The 22,676-nt window shown below is 42.2% G+C and overlaps 1 protein-coding gene across 6 annotated transcripts in view; it reads right to left on the bottom strand.

The window, feature by feature from the left end:
• LOC106565257 (plexin-B1) overlaps window positions 1–22,676 on the bottom strand; it is a 122,257-nt gene that overhangs the window by 94,849 nt on the left and 4,732 nt on the right. The window lies entirely within an intron of this gene.

The following is a 22,676-nucleotide window of genomic DNA, read 5'->3' as shown; positions in this document are numbered from 1 at the left end:
CAAAAAAGACTTGATGATTAAAACATGCAAATGTTGCTCAGGGCAACACTACCTATGCGTGGACAAGCATAATAAGAAAAACATAAGTAAAACATTTAATTTAGCTAGCAGCAAGCAAAATTACTTGCTACTAGGCTACAGCATATCCCATCATGCATACATAATTATCATATTGCTAAAAAGGCTAAAAGAGGAATTACTTGAATGCTACTACATATGGAATTACAGTGCATTCGGCAAGTATTCAGACCACATTACTTTTTCCACATTTTGTTACGTTACAGCCTTATTCTAAACTTGATTAAATTGCCCCCCCCCCCAATCAATCTACACACAACACCCCATAATGACAAAGCAAAAAACAGGTTTGTAGAATATTTTGCAAAAGTATAAAAAATGAAATATTAGATTTACACAAGTACCCTTTACTCAGTACTTCGTTGAAGCACCTTTGGCAGCGATTACAGCATCGAGTCTTCTTGGGTATGACACTACAATCTTGGCCCACCTGTATTTGGGGAGTTTCTCTCATTCTTCTCTGCATATCCTCTCAAGCTCTGTCAGGTTGGATGGGGTGGGTTGCTGCACTGCTATTTTCTGGTCTCTCCAGAGATGTTTGATCGGATTCAAGTCCGGGCTCTGGCTGGGCCACTCAAGGACATTGAGACTTGTCTCAAAGCCACTCCTGCATTGTCTTGGCTGTGTGCTTAGGGTCGTTGTCCTGTTGGAAGGTGAACCGTCGCCCTAGTCTGAGGTCCTGAGCGCTCTGGAGCAGGTTTTCATCAAGGATCTCTGTACTTTGCTCGATCCATCTTTGCCTTGATCCTGACTAGTCTCCCAGTCCCTGCCACTGAAAAACACCCCCACAGCATGATGCAGCCACCACCATGCTTCGCCGTAGGGATGGTGCCAGGTTTCCTCCAGACATGACGCTTGGCTTTCAGGCCAAAGAGTTCAATCTTGGTTTCATCAGACCAGAGAATCTTGTTTCTCATGGTCAGAGTCTTTAGGTGCCTTTTGGCAAACTCCAAGCGGCCTGTCATGTGCCTTTTACTGAGGAGTGGCTTCCGTCTGGCCACTCTACCATAAAGGCCTAATAGGTGGAGTGCTGCAGAGATGGTTGTCCTTCTGGAAGGTTCTCCCATCTCCACAGAGGAACTCTGCAGCTCTGTCAGCGTGACCATCGGGTTCTTGGTCACCTCCCTGACCAAGGCCCTTCTCTCCCGATTGCTAGGTTTGGCCGGACAGCCAGTTCTAGGAAGAGTCTAGGTGGTTCCAAACTTTTTCCATAAAAAAAAAATGGAGGCCACTGTTTTCTTGGGGACCTCCAATGCTGCAGACATTTTTTGGAGCTCTACGGACAATTGGTTCTTGCTCTGACATCCACTGTCAACTGTGGGACCTTATATAGACAGGTGTGTGCGCCTTTCCAAATCATGTTCAATCATTTGAATTTACCACAGGTGAACTCCAAGTTGTAGAAATAGCTCAAGGATGATCTATGGAAACAGGATGCACCTGAGCTCAATTGAGTCTCATAGCAAAGGGTCTGAATACTTATGTAAATATGGTATGTTTTAGTTTTTTATAGATTTGTAAACATTTCTACAAACTTGTTTTCGCTTTGTCAATATGGTGTATTGTGTGTAGATTAGAGGATTTTTATTTCTTTAATCTATTTTGGAATAAGGCTGTAATTTATCAAAAATGTGGAAAAGGTTAAGGGGTCTGAATACTTTCCAAAATATTATTTTCTGCTGGCTGGACCTAAACCTGTTAAATGTTTAGCTTGAATGATACATCATCCTGCTGCCTAGGTGAAGCCTACACAAATAGGGCAAGGCAGCCATTGTCGGCGATGACAACAAAAGCCATGCTGAACACAGAGGAGCCGAGCATAACAAAAGGTCACTTTCAAAAAGGCAGACAAATGAGAACCACATAGGAGAGAGGTCTGGCAGAACATGAAACATGGCCCATTGTAGTGCTTTTAAAAAGACTCACATGTCCTTGATCAGAGAACAACTGGGAATATTTAGTTATAACCAGGTCAGTTACCAGTTAGGAACGAGTCTACACTTTAAGTTATCAAGCAAACAAAACAGACCAGAGTGAAGCTCACTAGTTTCAAACAGACTATCACTTAACTACACATAACGTTGTGATTTCGCGACGCCAAACAAAAATGGATCAAAGAAGACTAACCAGACTAAACAACTTCGAAAGGCCGGTTTCCCAGACAAATCTTATTCCCTGACCAAAAAAAAAAAATAATACAAAAAAAAAAAAGACTTTCAATCACATGGTGGACTTCATTCATTCACCTTAGATACTTGTAAGGAAAATTATTCACTTCTCCTACCCAGGAGTTCAAAATGACAGCCATTGTCAAGGAATGCTTCCTGCATACCGGGCCAACATTTGGTCAAACCTGGGGACAATCTCCAGAAATCCCTCCAGGTTGTAAAAAGAGAAAGTGGTAAGTAAACTATGTGTTTCTGCCCAGAGGTCTGCACTGCAGTAGCATCTGCTGTCTTACAATTCTCATTGCCATGATGACGCTTTTAAAAAAGTCAGGAAACCCTGTGGCCTTCAGCCAGCTGAGCTCCGGCTCATTCCTGGAACTTCCCATTCCTGGATCTGTCAGGTCTTGCTGTGCGACGCTTCCCCTCAGGTGAGGCAAGCACAAACGGAGTCACTCAGTCATATAATGGGTTCATTTAATCACTGACCTACACTATGACAGCTAGGGCCTGAGTTGACGTCGAAATGAAGACAAATGGAGAACCCAAGGATACATATTGGATGTTCTTTGGTTGGTCGTTTCATGTGATTCGTTGGAGACTGAGCTGGGAAATATTGTCATCTAAGATCTTGTTTGTTTTCTATATAGGACTTCCCATTCAAGGATTAGTAGCACAATAGTCCCTCAGGTTGAGCAAACAAGTCTACAGACAACCTTATCAGAAAGAGTAAGAATGTGAGCCTGAATTATAGATCTACACTGTGCACATATTGTATTGTCAGTGTTTGACTACCTCTGACAGGTAGGAAATGGTATGTTGTAAAATTGGACCCATTAACATTAAGCTTGACAGAATTGTGTAAAGGCAGTTGTAAAACACCACAACACACTTTAATGTCAAGCTTAATGGGTCTCATTGTGTCCATGAAATGAACTGGACCCATTTCCACAAGACTTCCCAGCGTTTGAGACTGTACAGTGACATAGCGCGTTTCGCTCACCCCTGCCAAAATTGGGGGTCACTAGCGCTAAACAGAGGGGTAATTGTACCCTTACACACACACTCTGGGGGTTGACATCACACTCATTATACTGAAAGTCCTCTTAAACATGGCCGGCACTCCAAATAAACAAGGCTTTTTTTAACCGGGCCGAATAGGGATAACTCGAAGTAAATCAGGTCAGACATACAGAGAAAATAAAAATATTACTGCCACCACACAGCACTTCAGAAAACTAGTTGGTTGTAAACAGCTTGGGGGGGGAAAGTGGTTTCTTCATAGCAGCTTGGAACTTTCAATATAAAAGGCTGCTGTGAGAAAATGGGACTTCAAAAGAGAACATTCTAAATGTATTTTCTATAATCATCAGCAAACTCAATAAAGTACTGAAAATAAGCATACAATTTGTTGATTATATGAATCACGAGATGAGATTTATACTACAACGGTTTTCCCGTACCAACTATTTGCACACACTACCAGCTTCGCTATTCTTCCCCTGGCGGCGTTGGAACACACACACACATTCCCCAAGCACATCAAAACCTGAGGGGAAAATAGCACAACGTCATCAAAACCAACAATGCCACCATTTCTTGTGTGGTTAAGCTGTTGCTCTTAAAACCTCCAATGACAGTGTTTCTTTGGCCACAGTGGGGCTATAATTAATTACAAAAAATATATACTGTTAGTTTTTTCCCTCTCAAGCAGAGGATAAAAGGGTCCCAAATATAACTCCACGGCATCCTGTCCAAAAGGGCTTGTCCTCTCCAGCCACTTGGCATGCGGCTGATGCTATCCTAATTGCTTCCTTCCCGAACTAACAATACGTTATCGCCTCCCCAAACTCCACAAAGGTTATGCCAACGCAGTCACAGTCCACCAAACAAACATAACAAAAGGACCATTGAGGCTTCAGTGGAGGCCATTGAGGCTTCAGTTTATTAAATAAGAGTACACTATATAGCATCGTGGGTGAGTCAGGGAGGCCCACGGCAATTAGTGGAGGCTACTTGACTTCATCAGAAAGATATGAGAATTCTCATTGGCCATGATTCTGCAGCCATGTGAAGCTCTAACCAGGATTACTCACGTTACTACATAATGAGAAACTGGGAGAGAATGGGCTTCTCCACTCACTTTGATGAGATCGGGGATGAATGCGTTTCTGTGATTGAGAGCATTCATTAAGTTCAATTGTGTTCTGTCAAAATGACAACCATTAGCCTATATTTGTATGGCTACTTCTTTTAAGTTTCCTTTGCATATCTGTAATGGCATGCACTGGGAGTAAGCTGACCATTTGAATCTGACAGTGACACATGGTGTGTGTGTGCAAAATCTCCAATTCACATTAGCATGCTTCCATGTTCAGTAAGTAGAAAAGAAGATGCATTATTGTGCAGTCTGCATGCATTTGGCCTGCTGCACACACACACACACTCTCACTGACCCATTTATCAGTTGGGTCTCATCTGCCTCCTTTCATTACCAATGCTTTTCTAACTTCCTGGGGGAAGAGGTCAATGTCCTTCTGCCTGTCCCACCCCCACCCATCTCCAGATGTCAAAGTTAACAACTGAGCAAGAGCCAATCATTTTACATTTTAGTCATTTAGCAGACGCTCTTATCCAGAGCGACTTACAGTAGTGAATGCATACATTTCATACATTTTTTACCCGTACTGGTCCCCCGTGGGAATTGAACCCACAACCCTGGCGTTGCAAACACTATGCTCTACCAACTGAGCCACACGGGACACCAATCCAGAATCAATCTAATTTGGAGGAGCTAAAAACAGAGTGTTGTTCGTGCGGTTTTGTCAGGTCAGGCGGTGGTTTTTCTGGCCTACAACCAACCACTGAATTCTGGACAACACATTGACCTTTCTCCAGTGGCCTGACCACAGTCCACTTCTTCTTCGCCGCAGAATAGGGTGAATCAGTTCTGACGTTATTGCAAGTTTAGTTTGGTCTTTCTAGCATGAAAATCTAGTGATTTTACGTCAAAATGGTAATGATGACTGGGGGGCAGAGGAACTCGTCTTACTCTGAACAAGCAGAGTGGCAAAATCTCCTCCGAATTAGGAGTGAGAAAAATGTCCTCTGGATTTCCTGTGGATTTGGGAGTGATAGGTTCTTCCTGGCACTTCCTGACTTTGAGAAGCATTTGTTACTTTGCGTCATAAAAAAAAATAACTATCATTTTTCACACTAGCCAGCTTGGTGTGACCAGAGATCCCGAGGAAGGAAGCAAGCTTGACTCTTGTCAGTAAGCAACTCATTCAACACAACCTTGCTTTTATGGGCCAAGAAATACAAGACAGTCACAGACTCTAGAAATTGTCTCTTCATATTTTTCATTTCTCTACCACAGAGTTATCCTACACTGGCAAAGCTATTCCCTTTTCCAAACCTTTCATCTCAATACATCTCAATATTATCTCTGAACTTTCTTCAAACTACAAATCTACCATTCCAGTGTTTTTCTTGCTATACTTTATTTACTTTGCCACCATGGCATTTTTTTGCCTTTACCTCCCTTATCTCACATCATTTGCTCACATTGTATATACATTTTTTTTTTCTTTTTTCTACTGCATCATTGATTGTATGTTGTTTTACTCCATGTGTAACTCTGTGTTTTTGTATGTTGTCGAACTGCTTTGCTTTATCTTGGCCAGGTCGCAATTGTAAATGAGAACTTGTTCTCAACTTGCCTACCTGGTTAAATAAAGGTGAAATAAATAAATAAATTAAAAAAAAATACAAACTAACGGATTGGCACAAACAAGTAGGCCAAGGATCTCATAGGGCCAAGATCAGCGAGTTAATCAAAGTTAATTGAAAAAGGACATTTCCACTTGATTTAACAAACAAACAGGGGAGCGGAGATCCATGGGAAGATTGAGCTCCAGACTGAGATGGTTGTTCATTTCTGCGGCCATAAAATGCTGCAATAAGCTGCCTTTCAAGTCAAATCGTAATCATTTGAAGAACTGCCATGACAAAGTCTGTTTGACCAGTGACTGTTTCTAGCAGCAACAGCATCCACTAAGTGCAGTTGATCTGATGAAACCCCAAGCTTGAGGAAAGGGTTTAAGATAAGCAATTTTTCCATTATGAGCCAGAAGAGAAATCAAAAAGAGCCATCGCTCAAGTCAGTGAGACTAGTAGTAACGTGAGAATCTTAGTAACAAGTCTCAAATGAGTTACGGATTGTCGATGGACTTCTATCTAGGACATGCGGTTGTGGGACATTCAAAACAATTTGTTGAACGCAGTCGATAGGAAGCGGATTGACTTTTGAAACTTAATGGGGGAGGTTCAGGGTCATCGACCAAATAGCATTTCAATTATTGATTACCGTTGATATGTATTGATAATTGACTACTGATGAGTCTTCACCTTCAGTTATAAAAAAAAAACCCAAAAAACAATTGCAGGCCTATTTTCTTTTTACCAACAAAGTCCACATCAATGGTAAATACAATATCACCAATGAGGCCTTCTCAGAACATTCATTGTTCAAGTGAAGATTCAATAAAATGCAAATGTGGAAGCGCTCTGTCTTGTTGATAAAGTTCAGCAATAACCAACCAGCCCTCGGAGTATAAAAAAATATAAATCGACCTTTCTGGCTCCAACAGATAGTTGTGTACAATCTGGTGCAGTCCATGAGGAGGAGATACACTGCAGTACTTAATGCAGCTGGTGGCCACACCAGATACTGACTGTTACTTTTGATTTTGACCCCCCCTTTGTTCAGGGACACATTATTACATTTCTATTCGTCACATGTCTGTGGAACTTGTTCAGTTTATGTCTCAGTTGATGAATCTTATGTTCATACAAATATTTACGCGTTAAGTTTGCTGAAAATAAACACAGTTGACAGTGAGAGGACATTTCTTTTTTTGCTGATATATATTATATGACACATACATACATACGTCGATGAATGTCATAGACCAAAACTTTGTCTATTAAAACGCTGCGATTTTACAAGACATGCATTGAGTGTGTGCGTGTGGTTTAAGTATGAGCGTGTGTGACGTCTGCGGGTCCTGATACAGTCTCTCTGCTACCAGAATTCCCTCCAGCTGGATCTCATTAGGCCAGCTGTGCTGAACACATCTGATTCTGATCCAATGTGCTGTGCGTGTGTGTGTCCCCTTCTAGGCATATATAATACAGGGAATAAAGAATTCAACCTTCATAGAAAAGAAAGCTTCAGGGCGAGTTGGATTTTCTTGTAGGAAATAATTAATTCACTATTTCTACTAGCATAGTAAATCTGGCATGTAAGTAAAGTAAAACTACAAATACACCATGTTTCCCTGTGAACATGACCAAAACCAATTACAACACATTCTCAGAATGAATCCATCTGATACACAGTTTAGACCAGAGAAGTAACTCTGAAGTGATACTGACTGGGTCCCAGAGAGCAACACCTACTCTCAGGAACACCTACAGTAATTAACTTAGGACCGTAGTTTAACATGTCAGAGAAACTCAAATTTTTGCATAAATCATGCAGCAATGAGCATTTTAATTGGATTTGGCCCCTAGTGCTTGTGTAAGAGTTTTGTTTTCATTAGTTGAGAAGCTATGACACAAACGATAAACGTATCACACTAACGAAAATGACACACTGTGTCATGGTTTACAAACGCTTTCCAGCCATCAGTCATTGTACCAAAACATAACCAACATGACACGACAGTGGTGGCTGGGTGACGAACCGTGACTATTTGCAAGTGGTCCACTTAAGAAAAGTGAAAACAATGGAGTCCCTTCCCCCTTCATTTTGTCAAGTTGAGCTGGTCCACTGGAAACAATGCCACACCTCCTTCAACCTTCCAATTCAAACCCTTTGCTAAAGACCACAAAAACACTTACATTAAAATAAAGTGTGTTCAACATTTTTTTTTTTAACTAAAATTGACAGGCAGAGGGTTATACGCCGTACTCATCTTCCCCAGGGAGGTCGGTTTTGTCGACGGGATCTGTGAATACCTTCTGGCCTTGGAATTGCCTGGCCTGTTGACGTTTTTAATGGAAGGAATGTTATTGGCCGCTGCCTGAGATTGTCTCCAGCTGAGCAATGGCAGCTATCTGCCAATAGAACTGAGGTGGCTGAGGAGACAGCCAAGCCACCACACAACAACAAAGCCACTGACTTATCCGTAGCTTCCCACAGGTTGGCCCAGCCAGCGCAGACACCTCTAGCGATTCTATGCCAATGCCCTGACTCGAGAATAAGAGTACAATAGAGAAAAACAAAACGGAATATGGAGGAAGAGAAGAGAAAAGGGGGATAGAGACAGGAGGGTTGGTACTCAGGACAAGGGAGATAAGGTAGGCAAGTTCAAGGATAGTAGGCTACTTGCCATGTCAGGCAGTAGGCCTAAATTGAAGTATCTAAAACGTTAGTGTAGAGGACAGTAAATGAACTTGTTCTGACCAATTTAGAACTCGAGCAACTGACTGGCATTTTACGCCCTTCACGCCCATATAACACGTGGAGATTAAGTTTAACCGGTTGTGTGATCCATAGTCGATATTGTTTTACTATCGTACAGTAGAATAAGAGTGTTGTGTGCAGTCCAATAAAAAAAGCAACCCACACACAGACACTTTGCAACACATAAAACCCCTGGGGGGGGGGTTGCCTTCTCCAACCTGGACCCCACCCCCTCCATAACCCTGGTCATTTTGACTCCAAAGTGGCGCAGCTGTCTAAGGCACTGCATCACAGTGCTAGAGGCGTCACTACAGACCCTGGGTGGATCCCGGGCTGTATCACAACCGGCCGTGATCGGGAGTCCCATAGGGTGGTGCACAATCGGCCCAGCGTTGTCCGGGTTAGGGGAGGGTTTGGACCTCATTGTAAAATAAGAATTTTTCTTAAATTGACTTGCCTAGTTAAATAAAACAAAAGTGTAGAAACAGAGGCCTAGTTCACCCCTTCAAGATCAGGCCATCGGGGTGGAGTAGGAGGTTGTGTGCTTACTGTGCTCTCGGTAAGCAGAAAAAGCCTTAAGCCCTCCATTAACAACATATAGAGAGAGTTATTTATGAAGCTGCCTGCAGGTTCTGCTGTGGTGTAGTGGACATACAGGGCCGTAGTCTGCTGTTAGCCATGCATGCCAAGTTAGCTAACACATTTCAACCAACACACGTCGAACCCTACCCCGCCACACACACACAGTTCAGCATATACGCAAGAGGCCCTTGCCGATTGAGGGTTATGAACACACATTTGTTTTCGAATTGAGAGAAACGTTTGACAAAGATCTGTCACTACAATACATACTGTAAGCCTATAGGTGACATCTCCAGAGGTATCAGAGATAGGCCAGGCTTAGATTATGGGGTGGTTTAAAAGGGTGTGGGACACGTTTCCAGAGACATGATACAGTGTGATACAGGTGAAATGTTCCCTAATCCAAAACAATCACAAGAGATGAAGGACTCATTCTTACTCTACAAATATTGTCGGCTCTCAGCCTCAGGTAGACTAGTGGTTAGAGCGTTGGGCCAGTAACCGAAAGGTTGCTGGATCGAATCCCTGAGCTGACAAGGTAAAAAAAAAAAAATTGTTCTGATCAAGGCAATTAACCCACTGTTCCCCGGTAGGCCTTCATTGTAAATAAGAATTTGTTCTTAACTGACTTGCCTAGTTAAATAAAGGTTAAATAAATAAAATAGGCCTATAGTTAATTTCTTTGCCTACCAGAGAAACCTTGAAAGCTGTTCAAAAACATTGAGAAACAATGTTGCATACCATATTTTAAAAACACTAAATGCTTTATTACAACTGAGGTAACGTAAAAGCCTTAATATTCTCTCTCTTACGGCTCTGACAGTCATGGAATTTTGGATGACGGTAATTGGCCAGGCAAATGACCGCAGTCACTGTAATAGCTGTTTGAATAGCAACATAAATATATTTATTACGCACATTTTCTCCTCCTTGCTGCATGTGCTGGAATTCAAGTTAACTGTCAGCCTCGTGTACCCGTAGAGGGTTGCCAGTTGACGCATAACGCCTCGTGGCGGCCATGTTGGAAGACCATCGCATCAATTCTTGACAACAACAGCGGAGTGGCTAACCCAAGCTGCATGATAACGGTGCCTCAAACTAGTTGATCCATCACCAAAGTCCATTTCTGTGCAGTATTTGACTGCTCTAACAAGGCAGGAAAGATAACAGGGATTTTTTTTTTTAATAGATCACCCGCAATTAGAAAACTCAACTGTCAGAAAGCTTAGAAACCTTTTTGCCCGTCAAGACCTGAACCCACTGATAAGTCTGATTTCGAGTTTAGTTTACACTTGGTTAGCATAACAGCTAAACAAGACTACAAGTTAACCCACATTAGTTAGCTAGATATGCTAATAGTTAGCTTGTAGTCTGTCTCTTACATAGGCAGTATGCGAGTTTCAAGTTTGGGCTATTCCTAATGTGATGAGTAGATTAGATAGTAATTTAGGCTATTAATGAGCGTGTAGAGGCATAGGCCTATAGGCTATATCAGAGACATTTCTTTCCTTTACTGATAAACATTCCATGAAATTCTACTACACTTATAGATTATATGACTGGAGACATTAGCAGAATCGTTTTAATATGAATAGGCCAACTCTGCTTACACTGATAACAGATCACTAAAATCTACCTCGTCTTGAATGCAACCATGTAATCTAGGCCTATGAAAATGGGTCATGGCTAAAAGGGACCGAGTTGTCAAATTAACTTCAAAAGTTCCAAACCTTAACCTTTAATTCTCCTGACCTGCTACAAAAAGTAAAAGCTGATGTTAAATTTCACCAAAGCTGGATCCCTTCTAGCCATAACCATGAAAAGTGGAGACACAAATTGTACAATATGACATCCAGTCCAGCTACACAATCTAAACAAACTCCAGTGGCACTGACCCAATGATAATTTGTTGAGAACGTTATTCATAAGAAGAGGGAAAATGTATGGACATTAGAGCATAGGACAAAGGGCTCAATGGGATAGGACAACCTGCTGTGTTGACTATTGGTGGTTCCAGCCTAACAATAGATGATCTTTATATGACACTAAAACACCTGAAGGAACTAAACACAACCAAACAAGCAAGAGCCCTGATGGTATAGGAGACCTGAAAAAGTGATTTTCTAACATCAGGTGTGCTTTTCATTTGTTTATGTACTGTATGTTCACCAGCTGACCTCTATCAAGACACCCATGACGACTGGATTCCCACTGTGAAGCTGAGCAATACTGGAGCAGCATCAGTTTCTCCTTTACTACTTTGTCCTTTTCCAGATATGAAAAGCAGACATCCCTCAGTAATACAAGATGGTTGTCATATGCTGTGCTTTGGTCAATCTGAATGATTCTGTTGTGACACTTGAGTAAAGCGCACCTTGTCATGACTAAAGTGCCCCCTTAAACCATGTATGTATGTATGCATGTATGTATGTAAAATACTATTGTAAACATACTGTACTTCAATAATATGCTATATTGTTGTATTGGTGAAATTCCAAATATTTTGTGTAATCTCTGCTTTGCCTGGCCCCATTGACTAAAATGTATTTCTTATAGCCTAACTTGTATTTATTTAACAATTTAAACAATGCAATTGTTGTGGTAGTCTTAGGCAAGCCTTCTTCATTAACACAGTAGCACCTCCAAGTGCCAGTCAGTTTTCTCCCAGAATGTCTATCTGGCATTGAACTTGGTGGTAGTAGTTATCTGTATATTTTAAGCGAAGGATCCCATAGGGTCCTGCTTCCAGACATTTCACTACCTAGACGACAAGGGTTGGATTTTCTTTAGAGAATTTAATGTTAGCACAAGGCATGTACCATGTTTGTACCCTGCTTTGTGCTGCTACTATGTCGTGCTGCTGCCACGCTGTTGTCGTCTTAGGTCTCTCTTTTTGTAGTGTTGTCTTGATCGGTGTTTTGTCGTATATTTTAATTTATTTTTAATCCCAGCCCCCGTCCACGCAGGAGGCCTTTTGCCTTTTGATAGGCCGTCATTATAAATAAGAATTTGTTCATAACGGACTTGCATGGTTAAATGAAATAAATGTACAAAATCTTATATAATGATTAGCCTCATATACATTGTCTACTGGTATCATTTTTAGAATTGAGAACATATAGCTCAACAATATGTAAATGTGGGAGTTAAGCCATTCTCTTCTTCAGATGCAAGGGGTGCAATGCAAATGCCCATTAGGCAAATGCCGTCATAATGTAAGCCAGTGGTTCCCAACCCACGAGTACCCACAACAGTACACATATTTATTGTAGCCTGGACAAACACACCTGATTCAACTTGTCAACTAATCATCAGGCACTCAATGAGTTTGAATCATGTTTGTCCGGGGCTGCAACAAAAATGTGTGCTGTTGCTGGTACTCAACGACTGGAGTTGGGAACCACTGCTGTAGGCCTATGGCTGCATTGGTGTTGCATGCCATTATCAGCCGCAAAATTGGTTCACAATAGGGATGCACGATATATCAGTGAACATATCGAAATCAGCCGATATTAGCTAAAAATGGCAACATCGGTATCGGCCGATGTCTAGTTTAACGCAGAAGTGCAAAAGCAATGTGCATACCTATATAAACGTAGGTACATGACGTAATGACGCCACGTAAAATTTTGCGCTACACGTGCAACACAGCATTCCTAACCTAGCCCACAATGTCTGCTGTGTGGATCAAGCACTCAACAAGTCGAATAAGTCGAGCAGTCATTTGAAAGAGTAAGAACATTTCATCGAGACAACTCAAAAGGCGAAATCCACTAAAGCCAAGATAATGGAATTCATTGCCCTTGACAATCAACAGTTCTCTGTCGTGGGTGATGTTGGCTTTCACAGACTGGTCGAGCACTGGTACACATAACCAAGTGCGCTATTTTTCAGATGTTGCCCTACCAGAGTTACACAGTAATAGCGTCACTGCTATTAGCTTCACGGCATACATACTATGGAACACCGTTTGGGTCTTTGCGTATCAAAAAAGATACAGTAGCACTGTCAAAGCTGTACAAAAAAAGACTGCAAACAAGCAAACACCGGCCACGAACGATGTGTTCACAATACCACGTTGGTAATAAAGCATAATTTGTTCGACCACAACTTCTGGAGTAGCTAGCTTTAGCTTGGTACCTAGCTAGCACTAATACAACCAGCCTGAAAACTATGACCAGTAGAAACTGCAGTCATTTTCATTATTCTTAGCAATGATTTAGGAATCCTTGTAAATATTACCTAGGTAACCACTTGTTGTTCGCCAATTGAAATTGAACTTCAGTTCATGAAAATAAATAGCTAGACAGCTACTTAACCCTGTTGCTCTAAGCTAACGTTATAAGCAGCCAGCGAGCTTCATCTGGCTACTGAGGCTCGACCTGACCGGGTTATATGTTGTGAAGCTAGCCACAATAAGGATTAGGCACAATAGTGGAATTTGCGGTTTGCCTTCAAAATAAAATGTCATTGACAGTGATGCAAATTAATACAAATAGTAGAATTATGCCATACTTTTCTTTTGAAGGCTAAACGCAAAGTCCACTATTGTTGCTAATCCTTATTGTGGCCAGCTTCACATAGATGGGTCCGACCTTCATTAATCAAATAAGAACTGTCAAAGCGTCAATACAGGGCTAAGATTGAATCATACTACACTGGCTCCGACGCTTGTCAGATGTGGCAAGGCTTGCAAACTATTACAGACTACAAAGGGAAGCACAGCCGTGAGCTGCCCAGTGACACGAGCCTACCAGACGAGCTAAATCACTTCTATGCTCGCTTCGAGGTAAGCAACATTGAGGCATGCATGAGCGCATCAGCTGCTCCGGACGACTGTGTGATCAGGCTCTCCATAGCTGACGCGAGTAAGACCTTTAAAACAGGTCAACATACACAAGGCTGCGGGGCCAGACGGATTACCAGGACATGTTCTCCGGGCATGTGCTGACCAACTGGCAGGTGTCTTCACTGACATTTTCAACATGTCCCTGATTGAGTCTATAATTCCAACATGTTTCAAGCAGACCACCATAGTCCCTGTGCCCAAGAACACAAAGGCAACCTGCCTAAATGACTACAGACCCATAGCACTCACGTCCGTAGCCATGAAGTCCTTTGAAAGGCTGGTAATGGCTCACGTCAACACCATTATCCCAGAAACCCTAGACCCACTCCAATTTGCATACCGCCCAAACAGATCCACAGATGATGCACTCTATTGCACTCCATACTGCCCTTTCCCACCTGGACAGAAGGAACACCTATGTGAGAATGCTATTCATTGACTACAGCTCAGCATTCAACACCATAGTAAATATTTGTTATCGATATTGGTTTTTTGTGGACAAGGAAACTATCGGATATCGGTATCGACCAAAAATGTAATATCGGTGCATCACTAGTTCACATGGCTGATATCCTGAAAAAAAGAGGGACTATCAAATTAAACTCATTGGAGAGCTTACAGTTGAACAAAAATTTAAAGTTCCATTTCAGTATACAACACAGAAATTTGACTCTTTATTGCAGGATTGTGATCTGTGATTAATCAACATTGGCACTAGTTCATTTTGAATAGTTTTAAGTTAACAATTAACACAAGTTTAAACACTTCACTTCAAAGAATCAACACTATTTAATATGATTGCATAGTGTACAAGTAAGCTAACGCATATGTAAAAGGTTAAACATCTTAGTAACAAGTAGGCTATTATTCATTACTAAAGCATACATTTCACGTGAAAAAAACAAAACAAAAAAGTCCATGCCAGAGGTTGCCAACCTTGCGCCACTGATCCCAGCAATAGCACACTTAAATATCAACTAATTAGGTTTTATAAATTGAATTCGGTGTATTAGTGCTGGGCTGAAACAGAAGCATACACACCCAGAAGCATGCACACTTTGTGTCTGACTTTTAAAAACTGTATTTTTGTTTACAAAATGTGCTGACATAGGTACACATAGAACCCATGGTATAAAAGGATGTACCCTTATTCTCTTGGGGCATTCATTAGGAACTCTATCTGCAGAAAGGGATTCACAGCGCTCTGCATCGGAGTACAGAAAAGATCACAATGAAACAGGTCGCATTATACTCAAATGAGACAGCACTGAATATTATGATACTATATCTCTGTCCTCAGTTTCTCATGCTGGACTGGAGAATATTTTCATAATGTCCTCCCACAAAGTTACCTGCCCTATCCAGAGTAGCCTACTCTCCGTTCTCTGACAGCTGGAACTGCTAGCTGTAGTGCCTTCAGAATGTATTCATACCCCTTGACTTTTTCCAGACTTTGTTGCGTTGCCTAAATTCTAAATTGATTTCTCACACACCTATACATAATGACAAAGTGAAAACATGTTTTTCAAATTTTTTGCCGATTTATTTAAAATGAAATACAGCAATATCTAATTTACATTAGTTTTCACACCCCTGGCAGCGATTAAATCTGTGAGTCTTTCTGGATAAGTTTCTAAGAGCATTCCACAACTGGGTTGGGCAACATTTACCCATTATTCTTTTAAAAAACACTCGTTGAAAATGGCCGGTGATGGTAAATGTCAGCAAAAAAAAACATTTAAATTGTTGCCAGCAGCACAGTTAGTCACCAATGCTCGGAATAACATGAAAACAGCCTAACCAGCTCTGCTAGGGTGAGTAAAATGGTCAGAGTGAGGTGTTCTCTCATTTGTGTCTGGAAGTAGCTAGCAAGCTAGCCAACGTTAGCCAGTTCGATTAGGTGCTTGACTGTCATTGTGTGGTCAGAACGCTCGGATCAAAACTACTCCTCGGCCAGAGCGTCCTGTGTGCGCTCTAAACGCTCCGAGAGCTAAACGCACTGAATTTACGAACAGACAATCTGACAACGCTCTGAATATATGAATGCCCAGAGCGCACAGAGCACACTCTGGCACTCCAGAGTGAATTTACAAACGCACTTATGTGTGCTGCTGCTGCATTGTGCACCACCCCCCACAATGTTTCAGCAAAGAGCATCAAAGTTTCATCACGTTGCCCAGCCTAGCCTGCCCAGCTTCTGCCAGCTGTTTTTCTGTGTTTTTTTGTTGTTGTTACAGTCATGATGGTTCTTTTCATGGCAGTCTTCATCCATAACTGTCGGTTACACGGTTATTTACATTTACATTTCAGTCATTTAGCAGACGCTCTTATCCAGAGCGACTTACAGTAGTGAATGCATACATTTCATAATTTTTTTTTTCTTTTTCGTACTTTATAATAGTAGTAGTTGTGCCAGCCCCCCACACCCAACCCCAGAGTAGGGAATGCAGAGCCCCCCCCCCCCCCAAACTAAAAAGAGGCCATGTCCTCACAGCCAGAGACCGTTCCCTTAACAGTATGTCCTAGCTTAGCAACAAGTGGCAAAAGGTTGCTAGGAAACACCTTGCTCTCTGGGGGCGGGGGTACACGCACACTTCAATGTATTAACTGGAGCTTTGTATTTAACTCTTGATGTGTTGAGAAAAAAAAAATCCAGTCAGGAGGAAAGCCCCTGTCAGCAAAGTAACATGTCTTTAGAGAGATGACACTCAACCTTTCACCTTTGACCGTTCAGAAGTGTGAACTAGCAGGAAGTGTCATGGTGATGGAGGGAGCCACATGCAGGCTATAAAAAAATCATGTCCTGTCCCTGGCACCCCATCATCATGACACATGTCAGCCCTGTGTTCAGCACACACAACCACACACACGGAACTCAAAATCCAGTATGCCTATAGTAGAGACCAGAATCCATGTAATTGATACTATTTTTAAAGACAGTCCAAGTTAAAATGTTGCTTCTTCTGCTGCCACGTTCATAGTTCAATAAGCCTAGCTTTGTTTGTTAGTTACTTTAAACATAGGGAGAGGAAAGCTTTAGCCTGACCAAATCGCAATAGATCAAACAAATTAAGATCGAGAACCTCAAGTCAATTTCGGAATAGGTCAAGTTGGGACCAGCGAAAGAAATCCCACACACCCTCCCTTCATCCATCAAAGTATAAAAAAAACTTAACAGTCCAGTCCAACATTGGTCCTTTTCTGTCCATGACAACACCCCTTTCCCAGGATAGAGCGAGTGGGGGGGGGTTAAGGGTGATTACCCCAGCTTTGGCAGTCGTCTTGAGAAAAAGGGGTGTTTCTGGGGAAACCGAGTGCTCCCCATTTTCCAAGGACTCCATAGTTCCTACTTAGCAACAGCCAGAAGCGTCGGTATTCCGAACACTGCCTGCCTATCGGCCTGCCAAAACCACACAGGAACACAAAAACCTGGCGAATGTCACCATAACAGATGTATTGTTTTCCGGGAGTCAAAAGCCACAGAAAGCCCCCTGATGTTATTGAGATGATATTCTATTTCAAGAGCAGTTTAATATCCCTAATATCCGAGTGAATAGCCAGCTAGCTGTCTAGCTTTGGCAAAAAACTAGAACCATTCAACGAGAAAATAAATCCCACACTAATATCAAAATTACCTCAACATCAAAATACTTAGCGTAAGGTGCACCGATGCCGAAGAATGCTAAAAACTCAGAACTATGCAAGTTTCAAAGTTCAGACTTTTGGAGAAGTTCTGCCCTAGTTTTTAGGTCCGGTTCCAGATGGTGGACACTCCCCCTCTACCACACCCACTCACCTACCTATCCCTGGGCGGAGGACTAAAGTCTGCAGCCAGTCAACAGCAGCTGTTCTCCCACAGACAGACAGTTCAGAGCAAAGCAACACAAATCCTCCCTTCTCTTCCACATCCCTCCCCCCATCCTACCGCATCCAGACATGTACCTCACCCCCCTCCATCCCTTCCCTCCGCCCCAGTTCCCCCTCTTGTTGGCTGGCCTTTTCAACCTTCGCCAACAAAAGAAACAAAAGGAGCCAGTACAGAGAGAGAGAGAGGGAGAGAGAGAGAGAGAAAGAGTAGAGAGAGACCAGGCCACCCTTTCAGAGAAGTACTGGGACTACAAAGGCTAAGCACAGCAATAAACTCCACACATGCACATACCTGTAGACACATGTACACACGTGTGTGGATGCAAACTCATGCTGCAGAAAACAGACAGACCCACAGTGCTAACACACACACCATTCCACGAGGACACGGACTTCTGAAAACATGCAAACACACAAATATGGCCTGCATAAAATATGCACACAAACGCAACACCCGCGCACACCTTCACACCTACACGTTGCCTCCAAAGGAATGCCCTTTGCTGTGCACGAGTGAGCAAGACAGATGCCGATTAGTTGTGCTTGTGTCTGTTCCCCTGTCTCCAGTTCTCCCTCTTCACCTGCCTCAGGTGGGGGTCTTATCTTCTCATAATCATCCGAGGCTTTGACAAAGACCTCCTCAGCCATGTCATTCTATACCATCTCACCACAAGGGCTTCATTCTCTAAAGGGCTGCTTGAACTTGTGAGTGTGTGGAAGAGAGTGAGATGGCAAAATATCGATATGGGAAATGGACACATTCAGTGCAAAAAAAAAAGAGATGACGAGAAAGAGCGCAACCAAAAATGACAACCCAGGAACTGCTTTGCACTTTGCCTCTACCCTACCATGTGCTAAACAGGAGAAAGACAATGCTCGTGTTACGGAATTTTAACATGGATTCAGAGACACACACACACCAACTCTATTCATGAGGGAGCTCACACGCATATAGCATTTATACTCGTAAGCTGCAGTCGGTGGAAGCATGCAGGGTGCCCTTCGGAGTTAATAATTCACACTCCGATAGGGCACTTCAGTTGTGCTTCAAAGGAATGCCGATACTGCACTGTGCATAGTTTTCATAGTTTGCATACGATCTAGGTCTCCATTTACATATTTGAATAATGAACAGGCTTTCCAGTCTAATTAAACCCTATGAGAGTTAAGACTAAAGTCAAGTTATCGAAAAGAAATTACACAGACATTTCAACATACATCCATGGGGTTAGGCTACTGATTAGAATCAAGGGCATGTGTGGAGGGTGTGGGTAACATGTTAAGTTGGGCCTCTTGAGCAGTATTCACCCTTGTGGGTCTGAATTTGATTAAATTAACTGACTAAAGGCATGCTACAATTCGGCTTGCGTCTAGCCGAAAGAGTCTGCTCGCATACCCCCTTAAAAAGACCTTCGCTTGAAAATCAAGTGTTGTTTGTCTGTTTTGAGACACCGTAGCCAGTATACACATCCTCAAAATAGTCAGAATTAATCTATTACATTTTAACGTTTTTGCCGAGGATCTTAGTCACGCGATTTTACGTCTAACTAAGATGTTTGGTTAAGCATCTTTTTTTTTTTTTGCATGATTACAGGTTGTCTCTCGTTGAATGACAACTAAGACTTTATTGAAGAATCCCTACTCTTGACCAATCACCGACGAAGGGGCGTAGACTTCGGCTCCGAAGTTCAGCTTTCCTCCCACAAAACAAATGTGTGACCGAAGTCCAAAACAAATACGTCGTCTTGATATATGCAAGAACTCTTCTGAACGGTATTGGCTGGGAAGCACGCGGACGTCTTAAGAAGTAACAGCGAAATAAAACTATCAAAGAAGATGATCTTGGCACCCTTGCACTGTTTCTATGGCCTGAACCGCAGCCAAATAATGAATAAAGATGGGAATTAAGATTAAGCCTAGATCAAGTTAAGTTTTATTAGTCGTACGGGATACACATGGTATACAGAGTCCAATGAAATGCATATTTGCAGTTCGACAACAATAAAAATAAGAATACGAACAAAGTAAATGGCTCAGTATAATATAATACATATTTTATCTTAAGTATAATACAGGAAGGCACAATTTAGTCCTATTATTACATGTGTTTGGGGGAAGGGAGGATTGGGGGGCAAGTGTTTAACGGGAACTACCATTTTATTTATATTGTTTCTACACACATTACATACAATAATATGTTCACTGTGATGTCATAGAGCGGGAAGCCCGTTGTCTTCCGTCATTCTCAGAACCTTATTTGCTACAACAAATAAATGCAGCCTTTGATTGAGCGCTAGAGATATATTTGTCAGATAGCTGCCATCTAGCCAGATCCAAAGATCTCAAATGGTTTAAATAGTCAGTGTGGCACTGGGTATCTGATTCTGAAACCCACCCGACCCCCTCTTTTAGGGGGATTGCGCTTTGTGCCACCGGTATATTTGTCTTAATCTTTTTGTGTCTGTTGGCTTGCAAAGCCCCATTAAAAGACCAGACCATTCTGATAAGGTTACTGAGTTAATGCCCACTGATATAATTAAAATAGAGTATTTAATCTGGCCATGATTGTTGAGGGGTAAGACCACTTTAAAGCAAGTGTAGCCTTCACATATCATGCAAGGCTGGCTATCCTTCCCAACACGTTGTATTTCCATCCACGTTAAAACAGATTTCCTCCAGGGCAATTCCACGATAAAGGAATTACGCTGAGACTCAAATTTTTCACTTTAAAATGTATGCCAAACAAAAGCCATTGATTTCAAAGTTTAACAAACCATACGATGACTACTTTCACCAATTTATAAAGTTACATTTACTGGAAAAACTGCAGAATTACGTAATATCTCCCTCAGTTGTATTATGTTAAACTTTGGATCGGCACAGTTCTTCCTGTAAATGTGTTTTTGTAACATTTTCAGTGGAAATAGTCAAAGGTAGTCCTTGTGCATAGAGTTATTTTGTTTGTTAAACTGGTATACATTTTAAATGGAAAAATCAGAGTCTCAGTGTAATTCTGTTACCTTGGAATTGCCCTCCAGCCTTGGATGGATAAGGGGCTTTACCATATCTTAGAGGGGAAACACACCAGAGCAATTATCCTCCAAAACCAGTCAGTAGGCGACCATCCTGCCAGCTCGTTGCAAGCGGTGGCCGTCTTTCCCTCATTGCAGGGTTAGGGTTATCAACATGGGCCTATTCCGGTAACCCAAAGCCGTTCCAACTCTTCAGGGCTGTGAGTTTGTGCCGATGTGTCATGACAGGATATGGCACTTTGTGGTGACACCTCTGGCCTGACTGAGTGTGCTGCTACAAGACATCATTTAAATCAACACCACCACTGATGATCTACTGCCATCGCTACCCAGTCACAGTTTATCAAATCTCCCCGTCCTTGACATCTCCCCACCTGTTAATCACCAGGCTGGCAGGATAAATGTCACGACGAACACTAAACAAGACAAATCACGAAAGTGTCTAGCCCCTCAGACAGCATCCGCCCGCCTACTTGCCTTTGCTGGGGACGACTTGACAAAAGGACGGACAGACTGAAGGACTGAGGCTCGCTAGTTTGATTGGGCTACTGGTTGGCGCAGCGGTCTAAGGCACTGCATCCCAGTGCTAGAGGAGTCACTACAGACCCTGGTATGATTCCAGGCTGTATCACAACCAGCTGTGATTGGGAGTCCCATAGGGCGGCGCACAACTGGCCCAGCGTCGTTCGGGTTAGGGCCTGGCCGTCATTGTAAATAAGAATTTGTTCTTAATTGAGTTGCCTAGTTAAATAAAGGTTCAATAAAATAGATGAAAAGTTTGAGGGAGTAGGACTGATTAAAGGTGTTGACACGACATGTCCATGCTAGCCCGTACAGCTGCCAGCCACGGAGAACAAGAATGGCCAACACCCATCCCCCTTCAGATTTTGACACTAACAGTTACAGGGTGTCTGAGGTGACACAAGCACCATTTACTGGCAGAGAGGTGAGGAGTGCTCTGCCCAATTGGGTCATTATCACTGGAGCCCTCTCTTTCACTAACTTTCACAGACCGTCTGTGAAGTATTGATGCCCTTTTAACACAACTGGAGGCAATTAGTGTAGTCAGTCATGCATATTATACCACTGTGGTTTAAATCTCAAATTAATCCAGCCTCAGTAGCCTATACATCACCACCCATATTGAATCTATTCAGAACATGGGAGTGAGGTTATGGTGATAGCAGTTGTAAGGGCATTAATGCACAATTTCTTCGAGTAGCAAGCCAAACTGGTGAGGGCCTAAATTGCAATGGAATAATATGGACATAATCAACAGTCATTGAAATTATAATATAAATTCCACTACAATTCCCTGTGAATCTAGGGAATAAGGTTAAAATGGGGGGGAAAAAACCTATTCCTCAGCCCTCATCTGTAGTGCCGGGACGATACCAGTATCGCGATACATATCGTGGGAAGGAAACAAAACACGAGGCGGATTTCACTTCTGTAGGAAAACAATCATAATGTTGTCATCCAGTCACATTGATTTATTTTCCAAGCTATAGCACACAATATTTGACATACATCAGGTTTTTAAAAGGACCAATATTGCGATACTGGTATCGTCACAGCTTTACTCATCTAGCACACTTCCACAATTGCATTTCTGGCTCAGGTAACGAATA

Source organism: Salmo salar, chromosome 12 (assembly GCF_965601325.2).
Source record: "Salmo salar chromosome 12, fSalSal1, whole genome shotgun sequence".
NCBI lineage: Eukaryota > Metazoa > Chordata > Actinopteri > Salmoniformes > Salmonidae > Salmo > Salmo salar.
Note: the sequence above shows the minus strand (reverse complement) of the source record. Positions and strands in the feature narration are given on the sequence as shown.